Source organism: Macaca fascicularis, chromosome 4 (genome assembly GCF_037993035.2).
Source record: "Macaca fascicularis isolate 582-1 chromosome 4, T2T-MFA8v1.1".
In the NCBI taxonomy this organism is placed as follows: Eukaryota; Metazoa; Chordata; class Mammalia; order Primates; family Cercopithecidae; genus Macaca; species Macaca fascicularis.
In genome coordinates this window covers 172,938,505-172,960,736 of record NC_088378.1, presented here as the reverse complement: position 1 = coordinate 172,960,736, position 22,232 = coordinate 172,938,505, and the positions used below count along the sequence as shown (strand labels likewise).

At 39.6% G+C, this 22,232-nt stretch overlaps 1 long non-coding RNA gene across 1 annotated transcript; it reads right to left on the bottom strand.

Moving 5' to 3' along the window:
* Positions 1–129: 129 nt before the first annotated feature.
* LOC135970723 (uncharacterized) lies at positions 130–22,223 on the bottom strand. The gene is made up of 6 exons (XR_012434503.1): positions 21,972–22,223; positions 19,432–19,500; positions 17,215–17,412; positions 16,869–16,960; positions 4,496–5,094; positions 130–2,993 (listed from the first exon to the last, which is right to left on the bottom strand). It is a non-coding gene; the product is annotated as an uncharacterized lncRNA (long non-coding RNA).
* Positions 22,224–22,232: the final 9 nt, after the last annotated feature.

The window sequence follows — 22,232 nt, the reverse complement described above, 5'->3', positions numbered from 1 at the left end:
CCCAGAAGAAACGACAATGTGAATTTCTTAATATTTATAAATATTTAAAGTTTATACTCTGGAAAATACCTTGTGAAGGGAACAAAAAGACATGTCACATATTGAAAGAAAATATTTGCAAAATACAGATCTGAGAAAGACTTTGTATTCAAAATATATACAAAATTCTTAAAACTGAACAATAAGTTAAACAGCCCAATTAAAAATGCACACAGATCTGAACGAACACCTCACCAAAGATGATCTACAGAAGGCAAGTAAACATACCAAAAGATGCTCAACATAGTACATAACTGAAAACCACAATGAGATAGCACAGCTGGTCTATACCTCTTACAACTGCTAAACTCTTTAAAAAATGACAAATTGCTGGAGGAAAAACAAGAACTCTTTTCATTGCTGGTGGGACACTGTGTATAAGACCAAAATATGCCACCCTAAAATATAATGGCAGGAAACCAGAATATGCCACCCAAAAATATGTCCCTTTGGCTTAAGAATTATTCCAAGCTGATTATTTTGAAAAAAAAAAAAAAAAAAAAGCCAACAAAGGAAGTTCTGAAAACAGAGTAGAAGTTACCCTTGTGTAAGGAAAATTTACATCTATAAAGGAAATCCCCATTTAAAAGCTACCTCTCTCTCTCAGCACCAAGAAGAGAAGGGTAGCTAAATCACTAAAGAGTTTTATCAATAAGGTATACATGTTTTTAAAACTTTTCTGTTTTTCTCATTTTAATCTGTTGTTTGTTACAGAGGGTCCTATCTAAGAATTCCAAAAACACAGAAAATTGTTTGTCCTCCCCTATTACAAGTTGGGCAGTTTTTTCCAAAGCTAAACAACTCTCACCTTACAATCCAAAAATCACATTCCTAAGTATTTTGACAACTACTTTGATGTTATTTCTAAATAAAAGCTACCATGCAGTTATTTACAGAAGCTCTATTCATAATGACCAAAGGAAAAAAAGAATCAGAAAGTCTTATAGTAGATGACTGTGTGGGAATCCACTCAGACATCAAGAGTTCTTATAAAGATTATTTAAACGAAAACATTTGAGATACTGAAGATAAAGGAAGAAATCTTACCAGAACTTACTTTATCCAATTAAAGCAGAGCTCCCAGAAAAATACAGCTGCCATTAACTCCATCCAAGGAGTTTCTTGCAAATTCAGCTGCCATGAAGACAGTGTACTCTTTCCCATTAGCATTGATAAATGAAAATGAAATCCTAAGCTCCCAACTGACTGAACAGACCAACTCTTGGCTGAGGGAACCCCAGAGTAACTTTCAAAACTGAGTTCTCAGCTTGGCCAGGATGGGATGATGGGGGTCAGATACACCGCGTTATTCCCCCTCGTTTGCTAACCATGATGAGGCTTTCTTCCCTAAGGATTAAACAGAAACCAGCCCTTTCAAAGGTGCCACCACTGATATCAACCTCTCCTTTCTTGCCTAATAAGAGACCACCCATGATGGAGAGGTTCTGGCCTGTGTACAGAGGATGCACAGAGCGAGTTTTCATGTCCTCTGCTTCACCTTTTAATGTCAGAGGGCTGAAAACTCTACCCTGGGATCGTGCTAACACTGCCATCTTTTGTACATGGGACCCATGAAGAAGCAAGAAACTCAATTGCACAAGCATGCATTTCTCCTTTCATAAATATTCATGACTCCTCCTAGAGTTTATTAAATATATGTTTTTGCCAATTCCACTCAGCATAAATTACTATTTCCTTTACATCTCCCTTGAAGCATCTGTTTCTGGCTTCTGGCTGGAGGCTATGCTTCCCAGTCTGTGAGAAGGACAATCCTGCAGGCTGCAACTCTTTATAGGAAATAAATCTCTCATTGGGTGTGGTGGCTCATGCCTGTGATCCCAGCACTTTGGGAGGCCAAGGCAGGTGGATCACCTGAGGTCAGGCGTTTGAGACCAGCCTGGCCAACATGATGAAACCCTGTCTCTACTAAAAATACAAAAAATTAGTCAGGCTTGGTGGTGGGCATCTGTAATCCCAGCTAATTGGGAGGCTGAGGCAGGAGAATCGCTTGAACCCAGAAGGTGGAGGTTGCAGTGAGCCGAGATCGCACCATTGCACTCCAGCCTCGGTAACAAGAGTGAAACTCTAAAAAAAAAAGAAAAAAAAAAAAAACCATAAAAATAAAGAAATGTCTCCTTTCCAAATTTATGAAATTGTCATTTTGTTAATCATTTTGGATGCTGAAGAACTTGTAATCCAATGAGTAGAAATGTTGGTAGCCCATTTATGGCTGTCAACCTGCCAATTCTCAGGAGTTTGTATGATCCTAAATCTGAAAGAATCTCATTCCATTAGGATTCTTGTCTCCTTTTCTGTTGCCTTTGCCCACTGGCTCTGCCAACAGGGGTCTTTCTTTCTCCTTGGCTATCTTTGGATAGGGGGGCTCCATCTTCTGTACCACCTTAAGGAATGCCTTTTGCATGCATGGCTAAGTCATTGAAAAGCCTACAGTTTCAGTAACATTTTGAGTGAGTACTCTGTGAAGCTGGGTTGGAATCTCAGGCTTCTTTGTCTGGAAGGTAACTCTTGGGATACAAGTTTCTTATCCTAGCTTTGGTTTTGAGGCCTCTGTGTTCTCCTCTTGGGTTGGAAGTTATTCCTGGCTTTTTGTTTCATGGTGTCTCTGTGATCTTGATCTTGCTCTTTTCATGGGAACTTCTCAGTTGACTAAATTCTCCCTTCTCAAACCTCTGCTGACTATGTGTTCCACCAATATGGAGCTAATTCTGTCTACTTCCTTTCCTGTTTGCATGACTTTACTAAGAATAAGAATTATTTAGAACTTAAATGGCTCCTTTGAGAAAATTTTTATCTTCCAAACTGCCTCCTTTTAGATCTTTCTCTTCCCATTTGAGTCTCTCAACTCCCTACAATCACTGAAACTTTAGGCACCCTGCTCCATGCCTTGGAGGCTCTCAACATGCTCAAGAATCTGCAAAAGCAAACACCTGGGGCTGAAAAATAAAACAGAAAAAAAAGTTATTTCTCAGCCTCTGTAAGATTGTATGTCAAAACAAAAGAAAATCTTACAAATCTCCAAAATTATTAGCGAGAAAAAAGCTTTAGCCCTCATATGAAGAAGGTAAAAACTTGTTCTGTTTTCCAGAAACACAGTTATAATACAAATAAAAAATGGGGCAAAGACAAAAACCAAGTCTTGTGTATAAACTAGTAAATTTTGTATTATTGTAATCACATTAGTCAGGGTTCTCCAGAAAGACAGAATCAATGTGATATATGTAGATAGATAGATGAGAGAAGACTCATTAGGGGAATTGGTTCACATAATTATGGAGGCTGAGAAGTTCCACGATAGCCTATCACCAAGTTGGAGAACTAGGAAAGTGTAGCATGGCTCAGTCCAGGTCAAAAGGACTCAGAATGAGGGAAGCCAATGGTGTAACTCTCATTCTGAGGCCAAAGGCCTGAGACCCTAAAGTTCTGATGTCAAGGGCAGGAGAAGAAGGATGTTTCCATTTCAGAAGGAGATAATTCCCCTTTCCTCTTCCTTTTTGTTCTATCTGGGTTCTCAACCAATTGGATGGTGCCTGTATTCATCCATTTATACACTGCTATGAAGAAATACCCGAGTCTGAGCAATTTATAAAGAACAAAGAGGTTTAATGCACTGACAGTTCCACATGGCTGGAGGGGCCTCACAACCATGGTGGAAGGGGAAGCAAAGACGTCCTTCTTCACATGGCAGCAACAAGGAGAAGTGCTGAGCCAAATGGGAAAAGCTCCTTATAAAAACATCAGATCATGAGAACTCACTCACTATCATGAGAACAGCATGGCAGTAACCACCACCATGATTCAATCACCTCCAACTGGGTCCCTCCCACGACATGTAGGAATTATAAGAACTACAATTCAAGATGAGATCTGAGTGGGGACACAGCAAAACCATATCTGTGCCCATCTACATTGGGTCAGGGTTATCTCAGTGTCTTCCAGAAATACCCTCACACATATGCCCAGAAATTGTGTTTTACCAGCTGTGTGTCTCTTAATCCAATCAAGTAGATGTCTAAAATTAACCATCAGAATATTTATGCCTGATTCATGCCTGAAATTTCAGGATGAAAGCTATGAAATCTCTATTTGTGTTTGTATGTCTATTAATGTGTGTTATGTATATGTGATATTTTCTTAACTCAGGTTAGGGTTGCAAAATTCATTTATAAAATTCTTTAAAAGTGTTCTATTCTAACTTGGCTTGCGAAAACATAAGCATTTATAAATAAATATTCACCAAACTCCTAGAAATATAGGAACTGGTCAAATGTTTTTTAAGTTAACACGATTTGGATAAAACTTAGTTAAATAAGGTTAATATAATATTTTTGGTGTAATAAAACAACTATGTCTTCAAAGTTACCACTATCGAATATAAAACAAACATAAATTCCTGTTCTGCTTGAGTTCTACTCAAATAAGCTAATATTATACTTACTAGAAACGTAAAATCTTAAAGCTTTTAAATTTGATTCTAATTAAGTTGTCATTCTTATGAAAAACATTATTTCTTTTTTATGGTGAAAAGATATACATATATTTAGAGTTAGTCAGTTGGACTCGGTTTAGATGATCCCAATTTTGTTGCAACATCCAAAGCATCATAATCAGGAGCGAGTCGAACATATGCCTTCTTCTCTTTATCAGGTCGAATCAGGATGTTGACTGTGGCCACATCCATGTCCCAGAGCTTCTTCACAGCCTGTTTAATCTGGTGCTTGTTGGCTTTAAAATCCACAATGAACACAAGTATGTTGTTTTCTTCTATCTTCTTCATGGCCGACTCAGTGGTCAGCGGAAACTTGATGATAGCATAGTGGTCAAGCTTGTTTCTCCTGGGGGTGATCTTCCGAGGATATGTGGGCTGCCTCCGGAGTCGCAGTGTCTTGGGCCACCTCAAGGTGAATGACATGCGGATCTTCTTTTCTGTATGTTGCTGTGGACACCTTTCAACACTGCCTTCTTGGCCTTTAAAGCTTTGGCTTTGGCTTTGGCTTTAGGAGGGGCAGGAACTTCCTTCTTCACTTTCGGTGCCATCTTGTGAAAAGCGAAAAACATTATTTCAAAAATAATTTGTTTACTGTAAATCTGCTTAATAGTAGTTTCCAAAATACTTTTGGTAATTTTTAATCTTAAAGTTAAGCTAAGTAAAAGATTTGCATTAAATATCTAGACCATTTATAAATAAGATACAATACTAAAACATTACTGAACATAAATAATTAAAGTTTATATAATTTTCGCTTCTTATTTTTACAGAAAGACTAAAGATATTTTGGACCATTAATAAACATGTTTTTGTCTACCACAATGAGAAATTGTACGATGAGGAAACACATCCATGTAGATGTTGGGAGATGGTATACTCATACATTTTCTAACCTACTATGGAATGCTAATATATGACAGTTTATAACTGTTCACTTGTTAGTTTTCTCTGGAAAATAAAAGATTACTAAGTATTAAAATTATAATCCATATGTGTAAATAAAACTACTAGAAGCAATAGAATAACTAGAAACAACTCTATGCAAAGCATGCAAGAAAAGTAGGGCATGATTCACAAGTAAAGTAGGATGTATTTTTTATAAAGAATACCTTGCAAAAAATACAAATAAAAAGAGATATCTAACCTTCCCTGTGTTATATTTGTATCAGTAAAATGTTGTTTTCAGAAATTATATAAAATTCCTGGAAATTTGTCAATGTCCTCCTTATCCATGCTATGTGCCAGTATAGAGTTATGAGTCATAATTCCAATTATTATTTTAAATGTTGTGCCGGGTGCAGTGGCTTATGCCTGTAATCCCAGCACTTTGGTAGGCCGAGGTGGGTGGATCACAAGGTCAGGAGATCAAGACCATCCTGGCTAACATGGTGAAACCCCATCTCTACTAAAAATACAAAAAATTAGCTGGGCGTGGTGGTGGACACCTGTAGTCACAGCTACTCGGGAGGCTGAGGGAGGAGCATGGCGTGAACCTGGGAGGCGGAGCTTGCAGTGTGCTGAGATCACGCCATTGTACTCAAGCCTGGGTGACAGAGCGAGACTCTGTTTCTAAATAAATAAATAAATAAATAAATGTTGCATGCCACAGAAAAAATCAAATATCCTTGTCAACTGTGGTATAATCACAGCCATTTCATACTCTTTGTCATTTAGATATTATTTCCCCCTGATGCTTTCCTGAAAGCTCCTGCGATCAGTTACAGGTCAGAATGTTCATCTCCGATACAGGACTCCCTCTGATACTCATGGAAAAGAGTATGACAGGTACTCTGGTTAAAGACTTCTGATGATATTGCTTAAATAACTTTAAGACCATACACTTGACTCAGTGAAGATCTCCAGAAGCCTGGTGGAGAAATTGATGGGGTCATGAGACTGCTAACCCAAGATCCAGCAAGACTGGAATTGATTACGTGGCACTGAATGAACTGATGAAAACTGATTATAATATTATAGCTTTTTAGAGCATTGCTGGTTCTTTAATGTTCTAGTTTCTGAATTTAAGAAATCTCTTTCTCTTAATTTAACTGTAACTTACAACAATTTGGTAGATTATACTTTTGTAAACAGAAATGAAGCGTTTACATTTTTTTCCCTGCCTAATCTCTCCAGAATTTTGAAATTCTTACTGAATACTCTTTTTTTCATGATGATATAGTTATTAGCAAAAGTCCAGTAAGAATCTGTTCACCTTATAACAGGACATAATTGGAAAATTTGGTTATATTATCAAGATTTTTACTGGAACATCATATTTTAGAAGTGTACCTAAGATCAGTTATGACCAGCAATTTTAAGGAAGTAAGGTTGACTATTATGGAGACAATGCTTACAAAGCACTGTGAGAAATGGGAAAGTTCTTCTTCAAAGATTGTAAAAAGTCACAATTTCTTACTATAAGATTGCTATCCACTATTTGTGTGTGTGTGTGTGTGTGTGTGTGTGTGTGTGTGTGTGTTCCAAATCAGTTGTTCTAGCTTGCTCTGGCATGCCTGGACAGAACTAGACAAGCCCCAGCCCATACTGTATGCCATTCCTTATTTGGAGATGCTTCCTTAACTATCCCTGGCAACTTCCTTTTCTTTCTTTGTTCTATTCCCCTTACCTAATTAAGAAAGTTTTAAACTAATAGCCAATTGGGTAAAGTGTAAAATGTGAGGTCCTATTCCAGCCAATGGTAACTGGACACAGCAGTAGGGTAGACACATCAGGTTATAAGTAACTCTGTCTCCTTTGTTCGGTGTGCTCTTGTGGCTGGACAGCTATTGAGTAGCGCCCTTTCTGCAGAAAGTAAAGCTCGCCTTGCTAAGAGATTATTTGTTCCCATGTTAATTCTTTTTTTTTTTTTTTTTTTAGAACACCAAAAACTTCGTTCCCAACAGCACTCTGAGAAAAGTCAGCCTGATACTTACATTACAGGGTTCACAGCCTTACAGGTTAGTAAAGAAGGTCATTTCCTGGTAGGCCCAGGAATTTAGGGATATTTGGGGGGACTCAAGAAAAGAGGAATTCACACAAAGCTATAAGGACTGCAGCTGAAATTTGATAGTATGTTCTTAGCTTGGCTTTTAGCCTGAATGAGGCCTTTAAAAGTCAAATCTGAGATTCTGTATGAAAACTTCCAGCAAAGAAACTTGAAAGCACCTATGTGGTCGTCTCCTGTTCTTGCTGCACTTACGTAAATAATCAAGCAAAATCTAACAAAACTATACTTAAATTTAAAACAAGAATAGTCTTACTTTGATTATGGTCAAAAATGATGGTTACTACAGATAATAACTTTATGTTTCAATGGAAAACTATAACTTGGCCGGGCATGGGGGCACATGCCTATAATTCCAGCACTTTGGGAGGCCAGGAGTTCTAGATCAGCCTAGGCAACATGTTGGAAACCCCGTCTCTACCAAAAATATAAAAATTAGATGGGCACGATGATATGTGCCTGTAGTCCCAGCTAATCAGGAGGCTGAGGAGGGAGGATCACTTGCACCAAGGAGGTAGAGGTTACAGTGAGCCGAGATTGTTGCACCTTTGCACTCCAGCCTGGGTGACAGAGCCAGACCCCGTCTTGAAAAAAAATTTTTTTTTAAGGAAAGCTATAGTTATTGTGGGTTATCAGATTCTAGTCTTGTTTCTTGTTTTTGGGCTATTTTTACCTCTTTGTAAACTGGATCCTGCCATCTGATGAATTTTGTCCCACAATAATACTTGTGGAATAAGAAGCCAAGTATTGTCTCTCCTACTAATGTATCTATTGTCAGTTAATTTGAAGGTCTCCAACCCTGGAACAAAGTTAGAAGAGGTAGGTTTTGCTCCCCAAAATGCATAACCAAACTGTGGTACATTCATGCAATGGAATACTATTTAGCCATAGAAAGGAACAAGCTATCAACTCACACAAAGACATGAGTGAATCTTGTATGCACATTGCTAAGTGGAAGAAGACAGTCTGAGGAGAATACACACAGTGTGACCTCATTTAATGAGACACTGCAGAAAGCAAACTACACAGATGGGAAACCATTGGCTCCATGGGGTGGGGGTTTCAAGCATTTCATATGATACTTTAATAGTGGGATACCTACCACAATGCACTGGTCAAAATATGCAGAATTTTACAACCAAATGGGTAAATCAAACTCTATTCAAATTAAATAAAATTACTCAGGATGTGGAGTATCCCAGGACAGAATACATCATGTGAAAAATAATTTAACTATGCTACAAATTACTGTGGTTTGGATGTGGTTTGTCCCTGCAAAAACTTGTGTTGAAATTTGACCCCCAATGTGGCAGTGTGGGGCAGTGGGGCCTAGTGGAAAGTGTTTGGGTCATGGGGACGGATCCTTCATGAATAGATTAATGTTCTCCATGGGGATGAGTGAGTTCTGCTCTCACAGGAATGGATTAATTCCTGCAGGAGTAGGTAGTTAACAAGAGTCTGGGTTCCTTGGCTTCCCTCTTGCTTTCGTTTTTGCTATGTGATCTCTGGTGCACCCCTTGCTCCCCTTCCACTTTCCACCATGAGGGGAAAAAGACTGAGACTCCACCAGATGCAACTGCCCAATCTCAGACATTCCAGCCACCAGTATTGTGAGCCAAAAGGACCTTTTTTATTTATAAATTACCCAGCCTCAGGTATTCTGTTACAGAAGCACAAAACAGACTAAGACACAAATGTAGGAAAAAACTCACTGAAGGTGTAGGGAAAATGGTGTTGACCTAAGTCCCTTTGAAAATTAATAGAATCCGTATGCTGAAGGCAAACAAACTATACTTCATCACTGGATTCTATTTTATAAAATTCTTTCCAACAGAAGCAATTGTGAACAATTGTAAAACCACAGTATCTGTATCTGGAATAAAACAATGACTTACATAAGTCGCAGATGGTAGTAACCAGGTTTCTCACTGTTGAAGTGGGAGGTTACAAATTAGCAAGGGGAGAAGGCTAGAATGATTCATGTGCTATTAGATCAGAGGTGGAGACATGAACGTAAACTTATGTTTAGTTTAATATAGATACACACAGTTCTACATAGAAAACTTTATAATTAGGTGTGTATAGGTAGGTTACACACACACATATACTTCCTAGCATTGCTAATGAGGAACAAGTGCTCATTCAACAATGTGCTCATTCGGCAGCCAGATGTAAGTTTTCCTACCATTCTGAAAGGAATGAGGCTCTTTGAAGAAATGTCTGATACTAGAACTGGGACAGTAAATATAGGAGTCGGGATAATCTTGAAGTATCAGAAAGTAAGCACTAAAAAAAATTAAAATATATCAAAGAAAAATAATAGCCAATAAAAACAGCTACTGATGGCCAACACAGGAATGAATTGTAGTGTTGAATAATAATTAAAGCTGAAAGTAATTATCTAGGTGTCTGTATTTGTATACACAGGTGAATAAGAAAACAGAGTTGCATAGAAATCTCCTTTGCAAAAGAATTCCAAGTAATTGATGTAGACACTCAGCCATCAATAATGTGGAGCCAACTCCTCACTCCGTAAGTGTGGGCTCTGCACAGTGACTTGCTCCAAAAGAACACATGCAGTATGGGCAAGGAGGAAAAATAACTTCACAGTGGAGAAACCTGACAAACAGTAGCTCTTCCAAATGATTCAAGTGAACATAAAAGGTGACAGTTCACCTTGAGAACATGCAGTGACAATGGGGGACATTCTACAAAATTCCTGACCAATCCTCCTCAGTACTATCAAGGTCATCATGACATGGAAAGCCTGACACACTGTCACAGCCAGGAAGAGCCCACAGGGACGTGATGACCACATGTCATGCGTGATCCTGGATGGGATCCTGGGTCAGAGTAAGACAGAACCAAGGGCATCCAAATGAAATATGAACTTTAGTTAATAATAGTCTATCAGTATTGGTTCATTAACTATGACAAATTATGTAAGATATTAATAAGCCATGTGAGACACACTGATAGAAGATGTTAATAAGAGATGAAACTAGGTTGCAGCTACATGGGAAATCTCTGCATTTTTGGGGGGGCAATTTCTGAGTAAGTAAAAAAAAATGATGTAAAATAAAACTTTATTGAAAACAGTTATAATTTTTGAATACTTCTTTGTTTAATTATTTATACCACGAATTACTAGTAATTGACACTGTTAACTAGTCCTGTTTTTTTAAATAAGAGCATTTATGACACAAAAAATTAAACAGTACAGATTGATATATAAATCAAAACAAATGCTCTTTACATGTTTTCTGTTAGAGTAGTCACACATATGTGTAAACTTAATTATCATACTTTTTTCTTGTGCTGTAGTTGTGTCCTGGTTCATTCTCTAAAATGCTGTTCGCCTTAGACCGGGAAAAAAAACCTTACAGACTCTGTTTCAATTCATGGCTAAATATTTTCAAAACAGTGACTTTGTAAAAATATGTTCCAATGGAAAATTGATTCATTGTGATGGGATCACTTATTCCAAAGACTTCTTGTCTTCATTTCGTGTCCATGGCTACCTTTTAGCCATAATACAACAGAATTGCCCATGTGTTTCTTGTTGTTCTGAAGGGTTATAGATATACAGGGGTTGGTTATATTCGTGTTTATTTACATATATGTTTAAAATTGTCCATATAAGGGTTTTAAAGATTACATTGGAAGCCTTATGTTTTAAAATGTACTCAGAATTTGTTTTAACCAGGGATGTTAAGACCTGGAGACATGGAAGTGACTGTCCCATTCAAACTCATAGATCCCTAGAAATAGAAGGCACAGGGACGCCCCAGGCAGAGGCAGGAGAGGGGAAGGCACGGGCAGGATCCTCTGCTGTAGTCTCTGTGGGACAGCAAGGGCAGGCAGGGCAGGCAGGCTTAGGCTGCCCAGCGTTAATAGCTTCAGCAGGCTCTGGGGCATAGGGGCCATTTCTAGTTGTCTAGTACCTCACCCTGTGGTGATTAAGGAAGGGCGGTATTGTCTCCTACAGTATCAGAGCTAGATAAAGTAGGTGGTTAGGAGTATGGGTTCTGAATTGGTAGTTTAATTGGCTGGTCCTGGGAAAGACAATCTTTTCCCAGTATAGACTAGATGCTAGAGCATCAAGAAAACAGAAAATAAGAAAATATAATTAATGCATTCTGTGTGTACAGATGGAGTCTTCTTTTGCTTCCCCAAAGGAAGAGTCCACAGGAGCCTGGCAATCCTGGACCTGAGGAAACCCTGAAAATGTTGGTATCTGCAGATCCTCTCCAAAAAGAGATCGCCAATCTCCTAAGACTACAAGCTGATCCCAGCATTCTGGGAGCCAAGAGGGAGAAAGAATCCGCTGATCTCCCTGCTCAGTAAATTGGCTTTCACTAAATACTGTCTTTGCATAAGCAGCATTATCCAGTGTCCTGGAGCTTAGAAAAGTTCTGTTTCAGTATCTGAAGAAAATAAATTGTTTCTTTTTCTGATGTCAGGGAGGAGCATTTGACTGCCAGTGTGGACTGAGGGGTCTTGGGATCAGTCTTCCCAATGTGCTTTGAACCGACCCTCTGTGTCTGCCTCACCATCTCCTCAGCTTACCTAGACACTTGGGAACCCTCACACAAGCCCTTCTAGGAGTCTGTGGTGTGGCTTAGCTGCCTCTGTAGGAATCTCTTGGGGTTAAACATTTTCCACTCTGCTAAGTCAGTGCCATCTGTTCTTTGGCTTCATCTTCAGAAGACCCTGAGCCCTTCCCCACCCTCCTTGCCCCACCCTCCACACCAACTACGTGGCGCCCTTGAGGCCATAGGGTTGCTACCATAGGATTTTTGTATTGAGTGCTCTCATTCCAAGCAACTGTGAGAGATTTCTATGGCAGGGCCTCCGGGTTCCTGTCAAATTAAATTGTAGTTGAGTGGTGGGTGCTATTTAAGAAGCATCCCCCTTTCTCCTTCCTAACAGAGCCCTGAATTATTCAGTCACGTGGTTTGAAACATGGGGTGGGTCCCGGTTGACTTAACCAGCACTGTCTCACCCTGTGTCACAGTTACTGGTTCCAAAGTGAGTGCATAACTGAGGCTCATGCCAGGTGCCACAAAGCACTCCCTTGGTCCCCCTAATGGACTTTGGGATGGGCGGGGTCTGAGTTGTTCCAATTAGAGTCAAATACAAGTTGCGCTAGGTTGTTAGGAACAAGGGTGTGCTTGTTCATGCTCCCTCTTTGGTGAAGAATGCAACCTCAGAAATTGTTCCTGGAGATTTTGCCACATGCAGAATTATTCTGACTTCACTGAAGGCAGAGCAGAAAATTGGGAAGAGACTGAGTCCTGGTAGCATCCATGAGCTTCTGTGCTCAGATTCACACTGAAGCCTGGCCTCCTTCTGAACTACCCACCTGAGTCAATAAATTCCCTTGTATTTAAAGTAAAATTGAGCTGTATTTTTAGTTACTTGCACCTGCAGGTGTTCTGTGAAGCTGGTACTGTGACTTTGCATCTGAGAATTTTTACAGTGTTTCTCTCATGGTTGAGTCAACCATTTCAAGGATGCTCTGAGGGTAAAAAGAACGATGAATTGTGAAGCAGTGAATTGTGCTGCCAGGCACAATTCATTGGACAATAGAAAGCCTCATCTCCTGGGCAGTAGAAAGTTTCATTGTACATAAATTACATATCTTGTTTCTGTCTCAACCTCTTATTTTTTCATATGCAAAGGAGGTAAGGAAATCCAAATAAGTCCAGCAGCTAATATGCTTCTCAGACATGATCCAAAACAGAATTGAATTATGTAAGCCTTGTTAAAATTCATCATCATCATTCATATTTCTGAATATTTAAATTAGAAATTCTGAAAAAGTAGTTTGTTTCAGAGGTAGTTTGTATGTAGGTAGGTATTTTTTCAGGATCAAAAGTTTATTTTTTATTATCTAATTGAGTTTAATTTACATATAACAAAATTTAGTAATTTTAAGTGTACAAATCAATGCATTTTGACAAATATACATATAGTCATATACACAACAGTACCATTAAAATACATTTCATTACCCCCAAAATTCTCTTGCATGCTGCTGTAGTCAGTGACCCCTGCCCCACACCACAGCTTCCGGCAGCTGCTTTCTTTCACTCTAGTTTTGTTTGTCTTAGAATATGATACAGGCCACATGCAATAACTCAGGTCTGTAATCCTAGCACTAGATTGAGAAGCGGGGATCACTTGAGCCCAGGAAGTTGAGACCAGCCTGGGCAACATGGCAAAACCCCATCTCTTAAAACACACACACACACACACACACACACACACACACACACACACACACACAAATTAGCCAGGTGTGGTGGCACACCCCTTTGGTCCCAACCCCTTTGGTCCCAGATACTCAGGAGGCTGAAGAATCACCTGAGCCTGGGAGGTCAAGGCTGCGGTGATCTGTGATCACATCACTGCACTCCAGCCTTGGTGACAGAGTGAGATGTTATCTCAAAAAAGAAGTATTTGATATAAATGGAATCATATAGAATATTCTCTTATACCTAGTTTCTTTCATGTATTCTAATGCCTTTGAGATACGTCCATGTGATTTCCAGTGTATATGTCATTCTTATGTTGGGCAGTAACCGTTGTAGGAATATATTACAGCTTATCTACTCTTCAGTGATAGACTATTTTAAAAATATTTGGCTATTAAGAAGAAAGTTGTTATGAATACTTATATTCAGACCTTTGTGTCAACAGATTTTCACTTCTCTTGGTTGAAAACTTAGGAGGAATTATTATTTTTTTAGGTTATGGATTTTTAAATGATTGTCAGTTGCCAGTTACTTTAAAAAAAATGTAAGTTCTTAAATTTTAAAGTTTAGGATGCCTGACTACCCTGACAAAAACAAGCAATGGGGAAAGGATTTCCTATTTAATAAATGGTGTTGGGAAAACTGGCTAGCCATATGCAGAAAACTGAAACTAGACCCCTTCCTTACACCTTATACAAAAATTAACTCAAGATGGATTAAAGACTTAAACATAAGACCTAAAACCATAAAAACCCTAGAAGAAAACCTAGGCAATATCATTCAGGACATAGGCATGGCCAAAGACTTCATGACTAAAACGCCAAAAGCAACGACAACAAAAGCCAAAATTTACAAATGGGATCTAATTAAACGAAAGAGCGTGTGCACAGCAAAAGAAACTCTCATCAGAGTGAACAGGCAACCTACAGAATGGGAGAAAATGTTTGCAATCTATCCATCAGACAAAGGGCTAATATCCACAATCTACAAGGAACTTAAACAAATTTACAAGGAGAAAAAAAACCCATCAAGAAGTGGGTGAAGGATATGAACAGACACTTCTCAAAAGAAGACATTTATGTGGCCAAGAAACATATGAACAAAGGCTCATCATTACTGGTCATTAGAGAAATGCAAATCAAAACCACCATGAGATACCAACTCAAGTTAGTTAGAATGGCGATCGTTAAAAAGTCAGGAAACAACAGATGCTGGAGAGGATGTGGAGAAATAGGAACACTTTTACACTGTTGGTGAGACTGTAAATTAGTTCAACCATTGTGGAAGACAGTGTGGCAATTCCTCAAGGATCTAGAACCAGAAATACCATTTGCTCCAGCAATCCCATTACTGGGTATATACCCAAAGGGTTATAAATCATTCTACTATAAAGACACATGCACACGTATGTTTACTGCAGCACTATTCACAATAGCAAAGACTGGGAAACAACCCAAATGCCCATCAATGATAGACTGAATAAAGAAAATGTGGCACATATACATCATGGAATACTATGCAGTCATAAAAAAGGATGAGTTCATGTCCTTTGCAGGGACATGATGAAGCTGGAAACCATCATTCTTGGCAAACTAACACAGGAACAGAAAAGCAAACACCGCATGTTCTCACTCATAAGTGGGAGGTGAACAATGAGAACACATGGACACAGGGAGGGGAACATCACACACGGGGGCCTGTTGCAGGGTCGGGGCCTAGGGGAAGGATGGCATTAGGAGAAATACCTAACATAGATGAGAGGTTGACAGGTGTAGCAAACCACCATGGCACGTGTATACCTGTGTAACAAACCTGCACGTTCTGCTCATGTATCCCAGAACTTAAAGTATATAAAAAAAATAAAAGTCACAGGATGTTTGTGATAGTATCTATTACACTGATGTTGACATCACACATGGCTGACTATTTGGAGACTCCAAGTGAAATTTCTTGCAGTTCTCAGTGCCAGGAAAATATGTATTTCTGGATAAAAACTCAAAAATTTTAGAAAAACTTCCAAGTTTCATAGTCTAGAGCTCTAACACTGGAATCTTCCAAATTTAAGGATTAATGATTTACCTAAATCTAAAAATAGTAGGTTGCAGATGTATTTAAACAGTGTGCCTAGTTAGTATGCTTATATATTAAGATTAAAATGGTCTTCTAAAGTTTATTAATTCTAATATAACCTTTATTGTTTCATGTAGACATATCTTTCTGGTTCCCAGGATAATTTAAACAATTAATTCTAAGCAACTATTAACTTAGTTCTAGATTGGGATATCTATTTATGCATTTGAAGCTTTAGATATGTATTTCAAATCAGAAATGTGTGCTGGTCATGGAAAGTTGTGACTTAGAGCCTCAGGTAAGTTTTTTTTCATGTGAACATACTGCTTCCAATTGTTGTTATGCCCAGAGCAGACAATTAATAAATACCCTTGGAACTGAACGAGTGATTAACTGCAAATATCACAATACATCTTCTTAGCGGGAATGATAATTAGACATATTTAGTCCTTGCTGTAACCTAAGAAAGGAATTCTTTTCATTAAATGTTTAATGTCTCACCCTGTTCATACAGCCGGAGTTACTGATTCAGTTTGATGTGAATTCAGTCTTATAAAAGACCCATCATTAAAACCTGCACTTATGCTTCCTATAGTATTGGAACTTCCAACTTGTATACAAAATAGATATCCTTCATATTCTTAAAAACCACAAGAAATCTCCCTTTATTCATAATAAACACAGAATTAGGTATTCTATTAAACTGAACAATAGAACTCACTGGGAGTGACCGCATAAACTATATCACGAATTGTCAAAGTGTCTGGAAAAGTCAGTGGGCCATTTCGCTCCACGCTGTGCCATGAGCCAACCAAGAGGGTTGTCAGTGACTCTGCGTGGGTCACCCAGGGCACGTGGTGCTGAGGCTGTCAAAGAGCAAGACGGGGCTGCATCTAAACTCAGGCCTCTGCTAAGTGTCCGAACTCGGGCAAGATGCTAAAGACTTTAGAGACGTTTCCTTTTCTATGATTGGGGTTATAACACTCACCCTGTCAGGTTCTCGTGTGCGTTGACAAGGCCGGCACGTGACACACCAGGGGCAGAGCTGGACGGGAACCTTCTTCCTCAGACATCAGGGTCCTCATGAGCATCAACAAAATAAAGAGAGCAGGAGAGCAGGAGAACAGGAGAACGGGGGAGCGGGGGAGCGGGGGAGCGGGGGAGCAGGGGATCAGGGGAGCAGGGGAGCAGGGCATCTCCAGCTGTGTTGGGACTGCAGCAGGGACTCAGCAACAATCAGTCTCTTTCTCTTGTTTCATCCAAATCATATATTTAAAAAATAGGTGGGGTTATCATGGATGTTTATATTGATTCCTGGGATCAGACAAATATACCTTTCCTTGTCATGCTGTTTTCTCTTCCCAGATGGTTTGAAGAGCTTCGTTTTGGACTTGATATTCCTGGAGTGCATTTCTTTTTCTAATTAGTTCAGTCTTGACCCTGAGCCATCACCCCTCCAGAGTAGCAGGATATTCCACTCCACCATTGTTGGGGTGCCACAATTTCACTACTAATCAAAGGCTCCTTGGTTACTGAAAAATGAGAGACGTACCTCTAATAATCAGTCTAGATTGTCACTGCTCACTTCCTCATTTTCCAATTCCACAGGGGCCCCCCAAAGCCTGGAAGGTCTCATTTCAGACGTCTTATAGACCATGGGAACCAGGAAACACTGGGAACCCTAGGGCCAGCACCCACCTCATTTGCACCCTGTCTCTGTTTCCATCACCCTCTAGATATTGCCACAGAGCAGTGTTGGGACCCACTGGAGATCTGACTGCTCCCAGTCTGGGAAACTGCCTTCTCTCCCTCCACTGATATCGTATTTCTACTTTCCACCCCACAGAAATCCTTGAACTAATCACAAAAGGGATTGGTAGTTACCTGGTGTGAAGCAGAGCTGAGCCAAAGGATGAAGCAATATTGCAATGGACTGTCATTGATATCACTAGTTCGCAAATCTGTTACCACTATGGTCAAATTTTTATATTCACTTTAAAATTATAACTCATTCTGCTCATTGTATTCAAGGCAACATCTACCCTAAAATATACTCAGGCATTAATTTACGCTCTTCTGTTTACAAATGAGAATTCATAAGCAAATTGAGGTAGCAATTACATTTTTTTAAACTGAAGGCAAAACAGAAGACATATACACATAAGTCAGTGAAACAAAACAGAGAGCCCAGAAACAGACTGAAATACAGCCAGCTGATCTCTGACAAAGGAGCAAAGGCAATTCAATGGAGAGAGGAGAGTCTTTTTAACAAATGATGCTGGAACAAATGGACATCCATGTGCAAAAAAAAAAAAAAAAAAAAAAAAAAATCTATAAACAGACCTTACACCTTTTACAAAAGTTAATGCAAAGTAGATATTAGATCAATATATGAAATGCAAAATTTTCAAACTCCTAGAAGATAACATAAGGAAAAACTCTAGATAACCTCAGATTTGGTGATTCTTTTAGATACAACACCAAAAGCATTATTCATGAAGAAAAATATTGGGAACTTGAACTTTAACATAAAAAAACTTTAGTTTTGTGAAAGATACTGTTAAGAGAATAAAAAGACAAACCAGAGACTGTGAGAAAATATTTGCAAACTATATCTAAGGATTCATATCTGAAATATGCAAAGAACTCTTAAAACTCAATGAGAAAACAAACAACCCAATTAAAAATGGGTAAAAGCTGAACATTTATGCAGATGGAAATTAAGTATATGAAAAGATGCTCTGTATAATGTCTTATTAGGAATTGCCAATTAAGAAAACAGTAAGATACCACTACATACCTATTAGAATGGCCAAAATCCACAAGACCAAAAACAGCAAATGCTGGTGAGGATGTGGAGCAAAAGAAACTCGCATTCATTGCTGTGGGCATTATGTGACATTTTGGAAAAGGGAAAATTACATAGATAGCAAAATAATCAGTGGTTGACAGGGGTTGGGGAGAGGAAAGGATGGATGGGCAGAGAGCCTTGGCTGTTTAGGGCAGTGAGACCACTGTGTGCGATTTCACAATGGTGGACCCACGACAGTGTGCAGATGCCCACACCCATTGAATGCAGACCACAAAAAGGTATTAATTACATAAACCATAAACTTTCATAATGAAATAAATGTTTTTTAAAAGAAGATAGTGTTGTTCAGTTACTGTCTACTTTCTGAAATGGAGATGGTGGAGCGCTTCCATGGTTGTGAGGATAAAAATAGATTAGAGAATGTAATAACTAAAATAGGTGTATAAACATTGTTAAACCATTTTATTCTCATTTTAAAAACATGCCTTAAATATATTTGTTATGCTTTACAATTGAGCAAGTAGTGCAAACACATTAATATAATTCTCCTCTAGCTCCACTCAGAAGTCAGGACTGCAGGGCTTCAGTGCAGGACTGCACAGCTCCACCTGCACCTGCCAAATGCAACAACCTCTTTCAGTGTCATTAAAATATTTCAATAGGAGGATTGAGTTTAGATCCAACCTGTGTTTTCTCAGCTGGAAAACAAAGGTTTTTTTGAAACAAAGAAGGTCTTTACCGTCATCATCCGAAATGCTGAGGCATCTGCAATGTCTGCTGTAAGTGACACCAGGCTCTCCTCTGAAATCTAGCAATGGGAAAATAGACTGTAGATTCTGCTTTCAGAAAGGTGGGAATCAGAACTAAGTCAAAATGCCATGTCCTCATTCATAAACATCTTATTTTACAAATTCCACAGGTTTAGTTATTTTGGGATTAATATGGGCCTATATTAAAGTGCATTTATTAATTTAGCATGAATTGTTCAAATGCATTCTGGATCCTGAGCTGACATCCAGCAATGCTGAGTGTGTGCCTGTGTGAGTCACCAGCAATGAAGAGCCTCAGGTTATTGTATTTATAAAATGAAGGGGTTTAGGCTTGCTCTGATTTTTTAAAAACCATTTTTAAAAGTAAAAACTGTTTTTCTTGCTATATAAAAATGTACAAGAAAAACTCAAACATTACAAATGATAAATTATAATTTTATTAATATAAATATTTTTGTGAGCTCAATTTATATGACTTAGTTATTATAAAAGAAATAAGCAAAGCCAGGCGCGGTGGCTCAAGCCTGTAATCCTCGCACTTTGGGAGGCCAAGACGGGCGGATCACGAGGTCAGGAGATCGAGACCATCCTGGCTAACACGGTGAAACCCCGTCTCTACTAAAAAAATACAAAAAAACCAGCCGGACGAGGTGGCAGGCGCCTGTAGTCCCAGCTACTCGGGAGGCTGAGGTAGGGGAATGGCGTGAACCCGGGAGGTCCAGAAACACCGTTTTTACATTGCCATAGCTAATGTTAACACCTCCTAGAATAAAGGGGGAATCACCACCAAGGGTCAGTTCTGGTTCAGACTCTGGAGTGAGGGCATTATTCTTTTTGCATATAATGCAGTGACTCCACGTTGCACCAGTGGCTTGGTCAAAAAAGACAAAATTTCTGGGGAATTAGTGTTGATTATTTTTAGATATCATAATCTTGGCTTTATGGACACCTTATATTAAACAGATCTCACTTGCCAAATGCCACAGGATGCAGGCCAACAGACAGGCTCCGAGGGCTCTTGTGAGCTGGAACTGCCATATAAGCAGAACCACAAGAGAGAGAGAACACTGCCCATATCCAACACAGCATAGCCACCCTGAAAGCCTCACCCTTTCTTTTAGAAATGTGTTTAGATTTTATACACTTTTGCTAGATTTTGTTATGTAAGATTTATGTATTGAAAGGTCTTAAAGACTTTTAAATGTTGAGTAAAATGTTCACGAGTATAGTTTATATATATATAGATGTATATGAAACGAACCTGTCATATAATTTATTTTCTTTAAAAACAAGGCACTGGCTGGGTGCAGTGGCTCACGCCTGTAATCCCAGCACTTTGGGAGGCTGGGACGGGCAAATCACGAGGTCAGGAGTTTGAGACCAACCTGGCCAACATGGTGAAACCCCGTCTCTACTAAAAATACAAAAAATTAGCTGGGCATAGTGGCAGGCACCTGTAATTTCAGTTACTTTGGAGGCTAAGGCAGGAGAATCACTTGAACTCGGGAGGTGGAGGTTGCAGTGAGCCAAGATCATGCCACAGCACTTCAGCCTGGGTGACAGAGTGAGACTCCATCTCAAAACAAAAAACAAAAAACAAGACCCTTATACAAATTACCCTTGGAACTTTTATTTAGAATTTAAGGTTATTTGGGGTTTAGTGTCATGTAAACAAAATTCTCCCAATTGCTAGGGTCCTCTTGGGGTGCTGCATTCCTGTAAGACATGATCATGCCAGAAAAACAGACCCTTCTCCATCTAGGAACTCAAATGCCAAGGGTGATGCCAGATCAACTTTCATTACTGAGTCATATATTCCTAAATTCAGTGTATCATAGAAAAACAGACATATCCGTAACAGTTTAACCTGACAAAGTTCTGAAATACTTCCGTTGCAATAAAAGTTGTGAAAAGGCTATCTTGCTAGAGATCTCTGACTCAGAGAAGAAAGTGAAGGCTGGGCACAGTGGCTCATGCCTGTAAACCCAGCACTTTGGGAGGCGGAGGCAGGTGGATTACATGATGTCAGGAGTTCTAGAGAAGCCTGGGAAACATGGTGAAACCCTGTCGCTACCAAAAATAAAAAAATTAGCTGGGCATGGTGGTGGGTGCCTATAACCCCAGCTACTCGGGAGGCTGAGGCAAGAGAACGGCTTGAACCCTAACCTGAAAACAAATACGAACCCTAACCCGAACACGAACCCTAACCCTAAACCTAACCCAAAACAGAACCCGAACCCTAACTCGAATCTTAATCCTAACATGGAACCAAACCCTAACCCAACCCCAACCCTAACCCCTAACCCGACCCCGACTCCGAAACTGACCCTGACCCTAACCCCTAACCTCTAACCCTCTAACCCTCACCCTCGCCCTCGCCCTAGCCCTAAAACCCTAACCCTAAAATCCTAACCCTAACCCTTGGGTGGAGAGAACCTCTGTGCGCAGGATTCAGAGGGGATTTCGGTTTCCCGTTTTCCACACTGAACCATTCTAAGTAGTCTCTGACCTTCGTTATTCAGGGCTAGAAACAGGAAGTATTTTATTCACTGTGGATGCGGCCCCGAGTTGTCCCAAAGCGAGGCGGTGCCGCCAACGTCTGTGCTGAGCACAACGCAGCTCCGCCCTCGCGGTGCCCCCCACGCCAGGGTCTGGGCAGGGTAGAACGCTGCTCTGTCTTCACGGTACCCCCGAGGTCTGTGCAGAGGAGAACACAGCTCCGCCCTCGCGATGCTCTCAGTGTCTGGGCTGAGGAGAATTCAGCTCCGCC